The 13,809-nt window shown below is 39.8% G+C and overlaps 1 long non-coding RNA gene across 1 annotated transcript; it reads left to right on the plus strand.

Moving 5' to 3' along the window:
• Nucleotides 1-4,612: 4,612 nt before the first annotated feature.
• LOC116220751 lies at nt 4,613-6,767 on the plus strand. The gene is made up of 3 exons (XR_004163834.2): nt 4,613-5,530; nt 5,619-5,671; nt 5,933-6,767. It is a non-coding gene; the product is annotated as an uncharacterized LOC116220751 (long non-coding RNA).
• Nucleotides 6,768-13,809: the final 7,042 nt, after the last annotated feature.

The following is a 13,809-nucleotide window of genomic DNA, read 5'->3' on the forward strand; positions in this document are numbered from 1 at the left end:
ATACAAAAACTGTGATTTGTAATATATTTGCATAATTCAAGAAGGTGAAAAAATAAACAAAAAGACTAGTAATATAAATTGAAACAAAATATATTTACAAACAGCTGTATGTGTACAGCCAGTAGTCCAGTGTAGTACAAAATGTCCCTAAATTGAGACAACACAAAAGTAACAGCCTCACATTTCTGAGGAAGAAAGAGAAGAACATAGACTAAGCTCACCAACCAACCTCTCACCAAAGAAGCTCTCAGCACAGAAGCTTCCCAACTACCACCAGGCTAACCCTTTTATCAGGCCCTTCAAAACAATGACAACAACAGATATAGGTCACATTCAACTTTTTTTGGTGAACAAGCATGGTATGTATGCTATATGCAAAGACAGCTGAATAACAGTGATTCGACAGAACAACATTTCTCTAATAGAACGGAGATGGTAAATTAATTAACGTGAAGTGAAATGTTTGGCGTGGTTTCAGCGATATGTGTGCACCCATACTTACACCAGCCAAGATAAGGGGATGTACAATAAGGACTGTAGAAGTCTCCTTTGGCGGTTAAAAGTATAACAAAAGTCTGTTGTGTCTGCCATTAGGACGCGGTGAAGACACGCCTAGGAAATTCGGCATTACACCACTGCTACCAGAGATGGGAGTCAGAGGAGACTCGGCTGATGCCCGGCCGCTGTATAATCCTGGACCAGGACCTGCAGGTGCCCAACCTGGACGAGTCCTCCTGGGACTGAAAGTTCTGTGCTGAGCTCAGTGCCTGATCAATGACAGCTTACAAAATGGCACCATTGAGCCGGAGACTCTGCCTGTTGCTGCTGCCACCACTGCTGCTGGTTCTTGACTGGTGTCAGTTTGCTGTAGTCTCAGCCTTTAACTTGGACACGGCCGGAGCCCTGAGGAAGGATGGGGACCCGGGGAGCCTGTTTGGTTTCTCTTTGGCCATGCACCACCAAAGGTTAGATGAGTCCTCCTGGGACCGGAAGTTCTGTGCTGAAGAAGGCCGCCTGGTTGAGGGCAGGACCAAGGAGCGCTTTGCCTACTGCCAGCAGGGACTCTCCTGCATTCACCAGCAACAAGAACCTCCTTCTGTTTGGATCTCCAGGGGTCTACGACTGGAAGGGTATGTGTTAGGCAGTGTGTGTGTGTGTGTGTGTGTGTTAGGCAGTGTGTGTGTGTGTGTGTATGTGTGAGTCAGTGTGTGTTAGTGTGTGAGGATGAGAACGAGTACAACCCAAAGCTTGTGTCTGTCGACATCAGCAGTTATTTAGGTACACCTGACTTCCACTCATTTAACGAGGCGGATGCTTCATTGAAACTTCAAATTGCAAGTAATCTTATTAAGAGGCAGGGTGAAGCTAATGTCTTTACAGAGCTCTTTAGGTTCACAAAGTCCTTTAACGTAATGTAGCTCATATAAAACATGAAGCATGAGAGACTCCTGTCAAGCCGAGGGAAGTTCTAACAAGACTGATAATGTGGCCATATTACCTACTGTTAATTACCTACCTAAATGTATCCCCTTATCTGTTTATCAAATTGACTTCCTCTCCCAGTCTAGACTATCTTCGCTGTGGGACACTGCTGTAGTCTCTCCACCCGATCTACTTGTAGAAACCCCTGGCCCACATGCACCCATCATTACCATACTGCAGTACACTTATTCTACCCCATTCTCTATGCGAGCATTTATATGCAATATATAAAATTGCCACCACTGACATGTTTTTCTGTTGCTACTCTACTTACCCTTGTAACAGTAACCCTATGTGCACACTGTATACCCATTAAGCTGTTTTCGTATGTATCATGTACGTATGTACCATATGATATGATGTTTGTATGTACATCTACCACATGTACGTATGCTGTGTACATTTGCCCCGTGGAGGCTGTGCACATTTACCACTTGTTGTTTCCCCTCCCCTTCTGCCATACGACCCCCCTGCCCTCCCCCTTCCTATCTCTTCCTGGCCGACCTAAAGCAGATTGGTCTCTTCCTGATTAACAGGGAATCTTTCCCCTGTCGCCATTGTGCTTGCTCTAAGGGGGTCCTGGCACTGGGCTCTGTAAAGCACCTTGAGACAATTCTATTGTTTTGGTGCTCTATAAATACAATTTTATTTAATTGAATCGAATTGTCAACTTCAGACTGCAGCGATGATTGGAGATTTGAATCTGTCTCTGTTATCAATGCTTTCTTTTGTCTTGCTCTATTATTATTACTGTCCTTTTTGATTGACAGTAGATGTGCATTACTTCAGGCCCCACCACTCAAACTCCCTCCACACACACACCTCATCCCCCAACTCTCTCCTAATCCATGTCTCTGTTTCACTTTTCCATTTAAGACTCAATGCTGCCCCCTGTGCTTTTGACTGCTGTCTCAGAACATTTAGTCATTGCCAGAAGAGGGAGGTATGACCCTGTATTTAAGCACAAGTCCTTTCACAATAAGTGGCAAGCTGTAATTTACAAGTCTCTGCTATAAAGACTATGCATAGGACCAACAGTATAACATAGCACATTTCACATTATGGACTGAAGAGGATATATCTGATGAACATTGTATTTGTCACATTGTAATGAAATTGACTGTTAGGTTTTGCTTATGCCTTGGTTATGCATGAGCCCCATGCATACAGCCCATGTTAAACCCCTCTAGGTTTGTGAATATGGGCCAGGAAGTGTTGGCCTGGGCATGCAGTGCTGACCTACCAAGACCCCACTGCAGAGATCATGTATGGGCAGCCATATGTGGTCACTACAGGATGTGAAGAGAACACAGAGACCCAGAGTGTGCAGTCAACTTCTCTGAACATGGAGCACATGGCTTGTGCTTGAAACATGCATACTAATAAGGACTATAACAACATGGTGTCATGAATGTCAGAAAATCTTTTGGAGAGTCCATAATTCTGTTTCACAATAAACATGAATAGACTCAATCATATTTGATACTATATGGTGAAAGGCCTTCAGAGAAAAGTTAAAAGACAACCTGAAACAGATGTGGTGATGATGTGGACGGGTAAACCTCTCCTCTGTGGTTCCTGTATCAAAGCACACAAACAGCAAAGCGTGACACTTCCGCCTCTTTGCCTGACATCATAAATAGCATTGCCCAGCATGTCTGTCATTGTGGAGACATCTCTTAGGTCCTGTAAATGCTCAGTGCATTTGTGATGCTGATCAACTAAGGTAAGTGGTTACAGGTAATAAACATACAATGTTTTTTACATGTATTATTGTCTTTTCACCATGTACATCTCTTTAGAAACCCAAGTAGTCCTAGAAGTCACACTGTGAGAAGCAACGGGTTGAAAGGAGAGCAGTTTAATTAAATTACTGATCACTGATTGTTTTCAATTCATAGAATGGTCTGCATATACATTGACCTTGAAATGATGATCTTGATATATACCGTCCTGTTGCAGATCACTACTGTGTTTACAGGTAAGACCAAATCGTATATAAACATGAATACAAATAATTATATTACTTAGTTTCTAAAGTTTCTTAGGCCTGTTGTTGTTTCTGAACTTACGTGCTTGTTTCCAACTTTCCTTCTTTTACATTTTCTTTCTCTCCCTTTTTCTCTCTCTATTCTCTCTGTTTGCTCTTCGGATGGAAAACGTTACCAACCAGACACCACAGTAACAGCAAAGATAGGAGATAATATAACTCTGAAATGTGACGCCGATCTAACAACTGACTTCAGGTCCATCTCCTGGTTTCACCTAAAACCACCAAAACATCTCCAATATATTGTAGGAACTTTTAAAACTTCAGAATATGATGGCTTTGGCAAACATTTCCAAGCCATCATCCGCGAAGGAATACATTATTTGCAGATTTTAAACACAAAAGATTCAGATTCAGGAATATATTACTGTGGTGCTATCTCAGGACTTGTGGTTAGGATTGGCAACGGAACTTCTTTGGATTTTGAAGGTATAATTTGTTCCCCTTCATATCTATGTTAGTATAATATTAATATAGCGTAATACAGTGCACTCCTCATATGTATTATTTTGACGCATCGCTAACGTAAGGGATAACGACTGCCGAGGTGTTCCGCTATAGTTCTTCGAATGGTTACATTTGATTACTCTTTCTAAACCTGAATCCTTTAGTTTGCATTTTTTTCAATCTATGCTTGCTAGATTGCCAGCTTGCTAGTTCTCCAGACAACATGTTATTTAACGACGGAATTCATATTTTTTACACCAATTGGCAAAATGACAGAATTATGTTTATTTTTTTCCTGTATTACCTTGCATGACACACTCACTGTAATAGCCTGTATCAATGGTCAGCGTTTCAATCTACTGTTATTTGCTATGGCTGCTATAGTTACCAATCAAAGTTTCCAAAGCATTGATATAGAATGGTGATTTAACTTTTCCACCAGATCTACTTGGTAGGTTTCCCTACCAGCCAAGGGTATTGCTTGTCTCAGGGGTATAAATACAATTGATATTAATTCACTATTTGTGTGTTTGCTTTTTTTGGATTTTGAAGATACTGAGTCGAGCTCTGAGAATGCACAAAAGCCGTCTTCTTGCGATATCCCCCCTAATACTGGTAATACATAAATACAAATTCTGGCACTGTAACTGTTAAAACATGTAGGTTATGACCTTAATCAATGTCCTGCAAAAATACTGTATATTTGTATTCATGAATATACCATAGATGAGTGTAGAAGTCCGAAGGGAAGGCATTGAGGGCATTCCGATTTAGCATATGTTATAGCCTATATCACAACAAGACAGGCTACTCCCTTTTGGAATGTAACAACGTTTGGTAGAAAAAAGATTTTAGACTTTGTTTTGAACATTACTTTAAAGTATGAGTTGTACAGAGTTGTCTACTCGAGTATTTGAGTAATTAAGCAGCTAGATCAATTTTCGAGTTTCTACATCAAGTACTCGTTCATCCCGCGGATCTGAAGTTATACACTAGCTCTGGCGTGCACTCCGTTTTCAGTTAGAGCGCGTGGTAAACAAGAGGAAGTGCTTTGATAAACCAGACTGTCGATGTGATAAAAATAAACGTGCAGTAATTGTGAGTTGTAGACGGATTTGTCAAGGAATTAGGCCTTCTTGATTTAAAAAATATGTAGGCCTACTTGTGCAAACCCTACATAAACTGAACTGAGGCCTGACAGCACAGATGAGGCCATCCCTTGTGGCATGTCCACAAAAACAAGTAAATAGTTGGTGAAAGTAGGTAGATAGTAGATAAAACTGTTTAGAACATTTTTTTTATGTATATATGTCCTCCAACGGCAGTGTACTGTATATTTGCATATATGTTAGATCTTGGGTAGGCTATATTCTTATTTTGCACGAGGTGAGGTGTGCTGTTATGAGACAATAGTTTGTACTTTGGTCTTTCTAGAAAACTGGATGAACTCTGTGGTTGTTGGTTTGGGAGTGGCATTAGGTGTGTGTGTTGCTGCGATGACCCTTCTTATTGCTTCACATTTAAAGAGATCTGTGTGTGATCACTGCAAAGGTAAGCACTGCATCTTATCTACTGCATTTATACAGACTGGAAACCATTTTCATAATTTTACATATTGATCTTTATTGTTGTTTAACAGAGACGACTCCTAATCAACTGTACTGTAACAACCCTGTGCTAGAGGCACCTCAGGTAACTCAAGTGCTGTAATGTTTGCGGCTGGGCTTCCAATAACCCTCTCAGATATGCTATCATTTCATAGGGATGCCAATCTCATTTTAAAGTTTTAGACAGATTGTTGAATTTTGGCGTGTTTCAAAAAGTCTTTGGATTGCTTAACAACAGTGATCAACTAAAAGCAAAAGCAAGAAAGTTCCAGTGTGTACCTTTTGGCAGAATTTCCTTGCATATTACCTTGAACATGAATACTCTTCTCTGCATTTTTCTACAAAGAGAAAGAAGAGGGAAGAAAAGAACAAGGACTTGCAAACAGAGGTTGTTTACTATGATGTAAAACACCTAAAATGACAAAGGCTGAATATTCATTCATTGAGAAGAGTAGTGCATTTGTGTGTAATTCATTTCATGTTAAAATATGCTATAAATGCACAGTTTTAATTACAGCACTGTGGTCCAGATTAATGAAACACACTTATCTAATAATGGTCTGCATTCTTTTTGTTTGTCTTGTTCTCCCCCATGGTTTTACTGTTAACTCATTTATGTCTGCATTTTAGTATTGTTACTCGTGCTGATTCTTTTTTTCCCTTATGAAGGTGGTCAATCAAATTCAACAGTAAAGGGCCCAATACCAATGTGGTGGATGTTTTTTTTTTTTTTTTTTTTTAAGTGTGATGCTTTGATAACATATGTATTTATTTTATAAGTGTACTGTTAATTAGAATATGACAAATAAATATGAATTCAGAAAAATATGAATACATTTATTTGAATGAGGATATGAATTGCAATGCTAACATGACAAGCTCTACTCAAATAGTGAAAGCACCTGCTGTTGGAAACGATTCCTCAGTAGTCAGTCCTGAATATACAGTGGGCATCTGAGGCTGGCCTTATCCATTTGGTAAATGTCTTTGGAGCTGCTGGAAAACCACAAGATTGTCCACTCAAAGCCAAAAAGTGTAAAGGTTAAACTAAAATGAAAATGTTGGAGGCAAATAGTGAAGCTATGGTGCATTATATATGTGATGTATGTGATATAATGGCCCTCTTCTGTTTGACTGTGGTGAGGTAGTCCTGACTGTTATTTCATAGAACACACTGACTATGTATGAAGAGAACGAGGATAGTATCAGGAACCACTTTCGTGTATCTCTGTCCATGGTGCTGAAACAGCTCCAGGTTTCCCTTGGGAAGCAGCTACACTTGACTGTTCCCCTCGTACTTCTTCTAAATGCACACAAGTACTGTAGATTCTGGAGCATGACAGCTTTACCATAAAGAGAGAGCTTCTTAGTAGTACAGTGGTGTTAAACAGCAGTCACTATAGATAGTGAATATTGATAAAAGTCAAACCATGATGATCAAATTTGAATGTTTATTGCTGTTACTGCTTCAGGCAACAAGCCGTCATTTTTCAAAACTTCACGCAAGACAGGGTTTCACTGCTGAAGTATACCACTGAAATAGGGATGCAACAGTCCAATAGTCCAACAGTCCAATACACCCACAGTATGACTTCTGTCACTCGTTCCTAAATATTAACTTTTGTATTGTATTTTACCTCATCTAATGTCAATTTGGTAACTCTTGCCTTTCATAGTCCCCTAATTACTAAGTATTAAGTGCCAGTATTTACCTGGTAAATATATGATAAATTATAGTATGTTATTGGGTAATTACCACAGGTAATAAGTAGGTGAGTGCAGAGAAACCCCAGATGATTATTAATTCTCTAAGTTTGTCTTCATGTGTGATTTTTGAAGGCCTTAAACGATACTTGGATTATAGGACTGTGACTTCCTTTGTACAAAATGTACCACACCTTGTGGCAGTTGAGGTTTTGTTTGCATGTGTGTGTGTGTGTGTTTTTTTGTGTGTGTATGGGTGTGTGTGTGTGTATGGGTGTGTGTGTGTGTGTGTGTGTGTGTGTGTGTGTGCGTGTGTGCGTGTGTGCGTGTGTTAAACCACAGATACGCATGTACACTGTGTTCTTTTTGATGTTTCCACTCTGAAATGTTTTTTGTTGCTGACCTGATGAAACCCTTCTCAACCCCCTGAGAGAGCAAACGTGCTCTCGCACTTTTTAGCCGTCTCTTCCTATTATCATAGTCATTTCAGCTTGATTAGTTGTAAATAATAATTTTTTAAACGCATGCTATCAAATTCATAATGTTATACTAATCATTGAATTGTGATATTTTTCACAATAAATACAAATAAAGACAGACTCATACACAGTCTCTTGTGTGTGTATGTTTTTAAGGCACTGTTTTTCAAAATGGTGAAATTAGTACATGTTTGTAGTAGCCAATGTTGTATTTTCTGTGCACACACAGCACAACATTGCAACACCATTTGTTTGTGTTTTTACCGAATGATTGTTTTCCATAAGGACAGTTAGCAGACAGTTACTGTATGTACCACTGTAATGTTAAAGTGACACAATACTGATCTATGCACACCAACCTCTACATAAAGCGCTTTTATTAGTCGCTGAAAAAAGAAACACTTAATGTAATTTTGTTATGCTTTTGTTAACGCATTTTTAGTCGATGTATTTTTGTTATGCTCTTGATAATGCATTTGTTAATGCTTTTGTTACAATGCTGTAGTTGCACATTGCTCTCTCTCTATCTCTCTCTCTCTCTCTTTCTCTCTCTCTCTATCTTTTTTCTCTCTCTCTCTCTCTTTGAGGCCAGGCCCTGTCCTCCTACCAACATCCTGCCCTCTTGTTTGTTTCTCAGAGTTTCTGGTTGCTGTATATCACTCACACGCCATGGCTTGACCACAGAGGATTTTCAGCCCCAGCCGTTTGCAAGGACATTATTTCCCAGAATCAGCCTCGCCTCACTACAGCCCACTGTCCTCAGACCTGTGTGCACAGCAATCGACTAAAAGAGCACAGCTGAGGAGACCAGGGCAATACTACTGTGACAAACAACAAAAGAAAAGACTGCAGAAAGACTGGCCACTTAAAATAACCACACAGGGTCTAGAAGTTTCCAGCCACCAACCTTCTCACTATAAACAATGTTATTTATATCATGGTGTCACAGCAGACTGGTTGCAAACACAAGTGGAAACTTCACACATCTCTGACCCCCTCTCATTACAGAGACACACCAGGACCCTGCAATCACCCATCACTCCAGCCTCACCGAGCACATTTAGAGATAGTCCTGGCCTTCTACATCTGCTTGTCCACCTTAGTATATAATATATAAAAAAATAGGGTATATTAGATACTAAATTGTGTATTGTGTGTTAATCTGATTTAGTTTTGTGGTTTTCTGTTTTTTTCCTGAGAAGAAAAGAAAACATGAAAACATTTCAGCAATGTTGTAATATTGTTTAGCAAGTCGACAAGCAAATAGCCATAATCTGGTATGGTTTTACATTTTTCTGTGAGGGAGTGACCGAGAAAGAGAGAGAAAAAATAGGGAGATTTTATTTGAGGAGAGCAAAAGTGAAGACATTGCCTATTTGTCTCAGAGTGTGCTTGTGTGTGTGTGTGTGTGTGTGTGTGTGTGTGTCAGCATCAGGTCTTTCTGATTACATACATGGCCATAGGCCCTTAAAAGTATAACTGAGAAACTGTCACAGAAAGAGATAGTTGCATCTTTAAATATGCCTGTCTTGTCTTAAGCCTGATCTCTCTGTTCTCTGTTCTGTTTGTGTTGGCCTCTCACTGCAGGAGTTCAGCAGCAGGATGTGGTGAGGGTCACTACGGGCTGTAAACTCGCCTCTGGTGTCTTTGATGTAGTTTTCTGTTTTCTCCCTTTCTGGTATGTGACCATCTGTCAAAAGGTAATCGTGTCAAGGGTCTTTTAGGGTAGGCACAAAAAGGCAGCAGGGAGACAAACACTTTGTAATTTTTTATTTATTTGCCCTTCACCAGGTGCATATTCATGATCATAATAAGAACGTGAAAAAATAAACAAAAAGACTGGTAATATAAATTGAAACAAAAGATATTTACAAACAGCTGTATGTGTACAGCCAGTTGTACAGTGTAGTACAAAATATCCCTAAATTGAGACACAAAGGTAACAGCCTCACATTTCTGAGGAAGATAGAGAAGAGCATAGACTAAGCTCAGCAAAAAAACTCTCACCAAAGAAGCACTCAGCACAGAAGCTTCCCAACTACTACCATGCTAACAGTTTTATCAGGTAATTTACCCCTAATTGGCCCATACCATCACAGGCCCACAGCACAGGGTTAATCGAGGGTGAAACCATGTTCCTCGCAAACCTGCTCAAACCATACACTTGTCCCGGCACAGGAGCGCACTTCCTAAGACAGGAAAATATCCAATGCCGGCAAAAACCCACTCAACTTTGTTCGTTAAACAAGCATGGTATGTACATCGTCATTCTTTTTCATGTATGCAAAAACAACTGAATAACAGTGATTTGACGGAAACAACATTTCTGCAACAAAATGGAGACGTTAAATGAATGGACGTGAAGTGAAATGTTTGGCGTGGTTTCAGCGATATGTGTGCACCCATATGATTCCAAACACACCAGCCAATTGTGCACATTTACCACTTGTTGTTTCCCCTCCCCTTCTGCCATACGACTCCCCCCCCCCCCCCCCTTCCTATCTCTTCCCGGCCAACCTCAAGCAGGTGGCCCCTTATGTGCTGCGGTTCTGCTTAAGGTTTCTTCCTGATTAATAGGGAGTTTTTTTTGCCCCTGTCGCCATTGGAGAGCAGTTTCTTTCCAAGGGCCATCAGGCTTTTAAATGGACAGTGGTACAGTCTCGCCACTTTACACTTTACATGTTACAGTTTTGTACTGTTTGCACTATCAGTAATATTGCACTACCTGAAACCAGGCACATTTGATTTGTCTTTAGGTTAGTATAGGTATATTAGGTTAGTATATATATATATATATATATATATATATATATATATATATATATATATATATATATATTTATTATATGCTTATTATATGTGTAATCTATGTTCTATAGTACTTATATGTTATGTTATGTTATGTTATTTATGTTATGCTATGGTAGTTTGTTGTACGGTGTCTTGTCCTAAGAATTTCAGTGCCCAGTCTCACTCTGTTTTTCTGTGCATCTGACAAATAAATACTTGAACTTGAACTTGAACATTGTCCTTGTTCTAAGGGGGTCCTGGGACTGGGCTCTGTAAAGAGCCTTGAGACAATTCTATTGTTTTGGCGCTATATAAATACAATTAAATTGAACTGAATTGAATTGTTAACATCAGACTGCAGCGATGATTAGAGATTTTAATCTGTATCTGTTATCAATGCTTTCTTTTGTCTTATTCTGTTATTATTACTGTACTTTTTGATTGACAGTAGATGTCTGTTACTTCAGCCCCCACCACTTAAACTCCCTCCCCACACACACCCCATCCCCCAACTCTCTCCCCTTCCATGTCACTGGTTGACTTTTCCATTTAAGACTCAATGCTGCCCCCTGTGCCTTTGACTGCTGTCTCAGAACATTTTGTCATTGCCAGAGGAGGGCAGCATGACCCTGTGTTTAAGCACAAGGCCTTTCACAATAAGTGGCAAGCTGTACATTACAAGTCCCTGCTATAAAGACTATGCATAGGGCCAACAGTGTAACATAGCACATTTCACATTATGGACTGAAGAGAATATGTCTGAACATTGTATTTGTCACATTGCAATGAAATTGACTCACATGATAGAACCAGCATCCTATTTGTGTGCACTGTAGCTGACCAGCCAAACAGGTTCAGTCAATACAATCAAATACAACAAATGGGAAAGATTTCATATATTGTCATCGATGGTTTTTAATGAATAAGTATTGTCTTTTAATATAACTCTATGTGTATGGTCACTCCTAAATGCCTTGTTGCTACTGTTTACCAGGACTGGTAGAATCTGTGTGCTCATACACCAATAACACCAGTGTTTAGTACTGCAGGTTCATACATACTACCAAAATAGTAGTGGTTTTACAGGATTACTGTCTACATCTCTCAAGAACCTTACTCATCATTAGTTTTCACCTAATCCTCTACAGACCAGTGGCCTGGAACTGTTTAATTCACATGTGTAGTACTCCTAGTGTGCACTATTCCAATCATCCACAGCAGTATGTGTGGATTGAAAGCTTGTTTATCAGTAACATCGAGCTTAAAGTAGGATTGATACAAATAGAAAATACTCAAAGCAATAATACAGTAATCATACTTACACGTTGATCTATGTCATTTTTCCAGTCCTATCCCCAAAATACTGTTTTGGTTGATCACCCCAGAACATTGTGTTGATGTGTCCCCTCAGAGCAAGCATGCCCAGTGTGAGTTTTACATGGTAGGGGTCAACTCAAACAAAACCCTGGACAGGTACATGGTGAATTAGCCTCTCATCCTGACTGCAGAATCCTTTAAAGTTGCCACTCAAACATGTGGACAAACCAAGACCCAGTTTACAGTTTCAGTACAGTTAGGTTTTGCTTATGCCTTGGTTATGCATGAGTCCCATGCATACAGCCCATGTTAAACCCCTCTAGGTTGGAGAATATGGGCCAGGAAGTGTTGGCCTGGGCATGCAGTGCTGACCTACCAAGACCCCACTGCAGAGTTTGTGTATGGGCAGTGTATTTATAGAATGGTCTGCATATACATTGACCTTGAAATGATGCTCTCTTTATAGACCGTCCTGTTGCAGATCACTAACGTGTTTACAGGTAAGACCAAGGTTAAGTAGGGAGTTGAGAGCACAGAAGAAGAGTTGATTAGTGTAAGAGTGATTTGGGTGGCGCTGGAGAAGTAAAGCGTTTCAGTTCCAAACGTCTCCATAGCACTATTACCTGCACCACGCAAACAGATTAATGTTAATTCATTTTAAAGTAAGGATGCCAATCTTATTGTACATTTTAAGACAGATTGATGAATTTTGGCGTGTTTCAAACAGTCTTTGAATTACTTAACAACAGCATTCAAAAGCTAACGCTTATTTGGATTACGTACATTGTATTGTATTAGTCTACCAATCAATGAAAGCATTATAATGTTTGACTAAAGGGGGCGGTTGGTCATTAAAAGGATAGAATTTAGAACCCTGGTAAATTTCCCCAGAGGTGTTTCCTTTTGTGGATTGATGTGGAAATGTTCTCAAAAAGTATGGAGCAGATTTGAATTTATTAGATACCAGCAAACAAGCTGTATGCTCATGTGCACTCAACAATTCCAATACAAATCTTTGATAACATTTTATTTGAAGGGGTGTGCATAAAGCCTGTGATGACACCGTCATAACCATGACATGACACCTGTCAGTGTTACCCAGTTTTTCCCAGACTATTGTAATATACCATGATGATATACCAAGGTGTTTGAGAAACATTGGGTATTATTATCAAGCTTGCAATACTGTAATACTGCAGCTGCAGATTTAGATTAGGGACAGTTGAAGTTCCTACATTTGCCTCATCATATTAGCTGTGTACACTGATCTCACAAGAAGGCAAAAACAAAGAGTTTATGAATTTAAGGGGGGCTTTGTCAATGGGATAAGGCCTATCAGATTGACAGTGACAAATAACAGCAGTGACTGAAGTGATGAAGACCTGAAGGCTGGGATTAGCAACTAAGCTAAGTGAGAAAGAGAGGGAAAGCACTGAGAAACGTGTTTGTTATTCTTCACACCCTATGAAAACACTGAATGGCTGTTGTCAGTGCCATAAGTCATATGTAGCACATAACAACCAACAGTAAACCTCAGAGAATAATGAGGAATTCTGCTCTCTCAAGAATAACAGAGATACCACGCCTGACCACTAGGGCTGGTGAGCTTAACCCATGGATCCATTTGCCCAGACTCATCAAATGTGAACTTCTGTGCCACCCTCCAGACCGGACTTTAACCCAGTGTATGAGATTGAAAGCGTTAACAAAAGCTGTGAATAAATCTGTGCCACATTGGGGTGAACTGGGCTTTTGCTTTGTATTACATGAATACACTCTGAATGTAACAACACATTACAGCTGTACCTGATAGGATGTATAAGTTATTGTAGTTGCTGAATCATCAGCACCCCTTCAGGACATTCTGGTGCATGACACTACTGGCATGAACAACTGCCTCATGTGTGGTAACAACAACTACACTACTGTATCC

The sequence above is a fragment of the Clupea harengus genome, chromosome 6, assembly GCF_900700415.2.
Source record: "Clupea harengus chromosome 6, Ch_v2.0.2, whole genome shotgun sequence".
NCBI classification, from domain to species: domain Eukaryota; kingdom Metazoa; phylum Chordata; class Actinopteri; order Clupeiformes; family Clupeidae; genus Clupea; species Clupea harengus.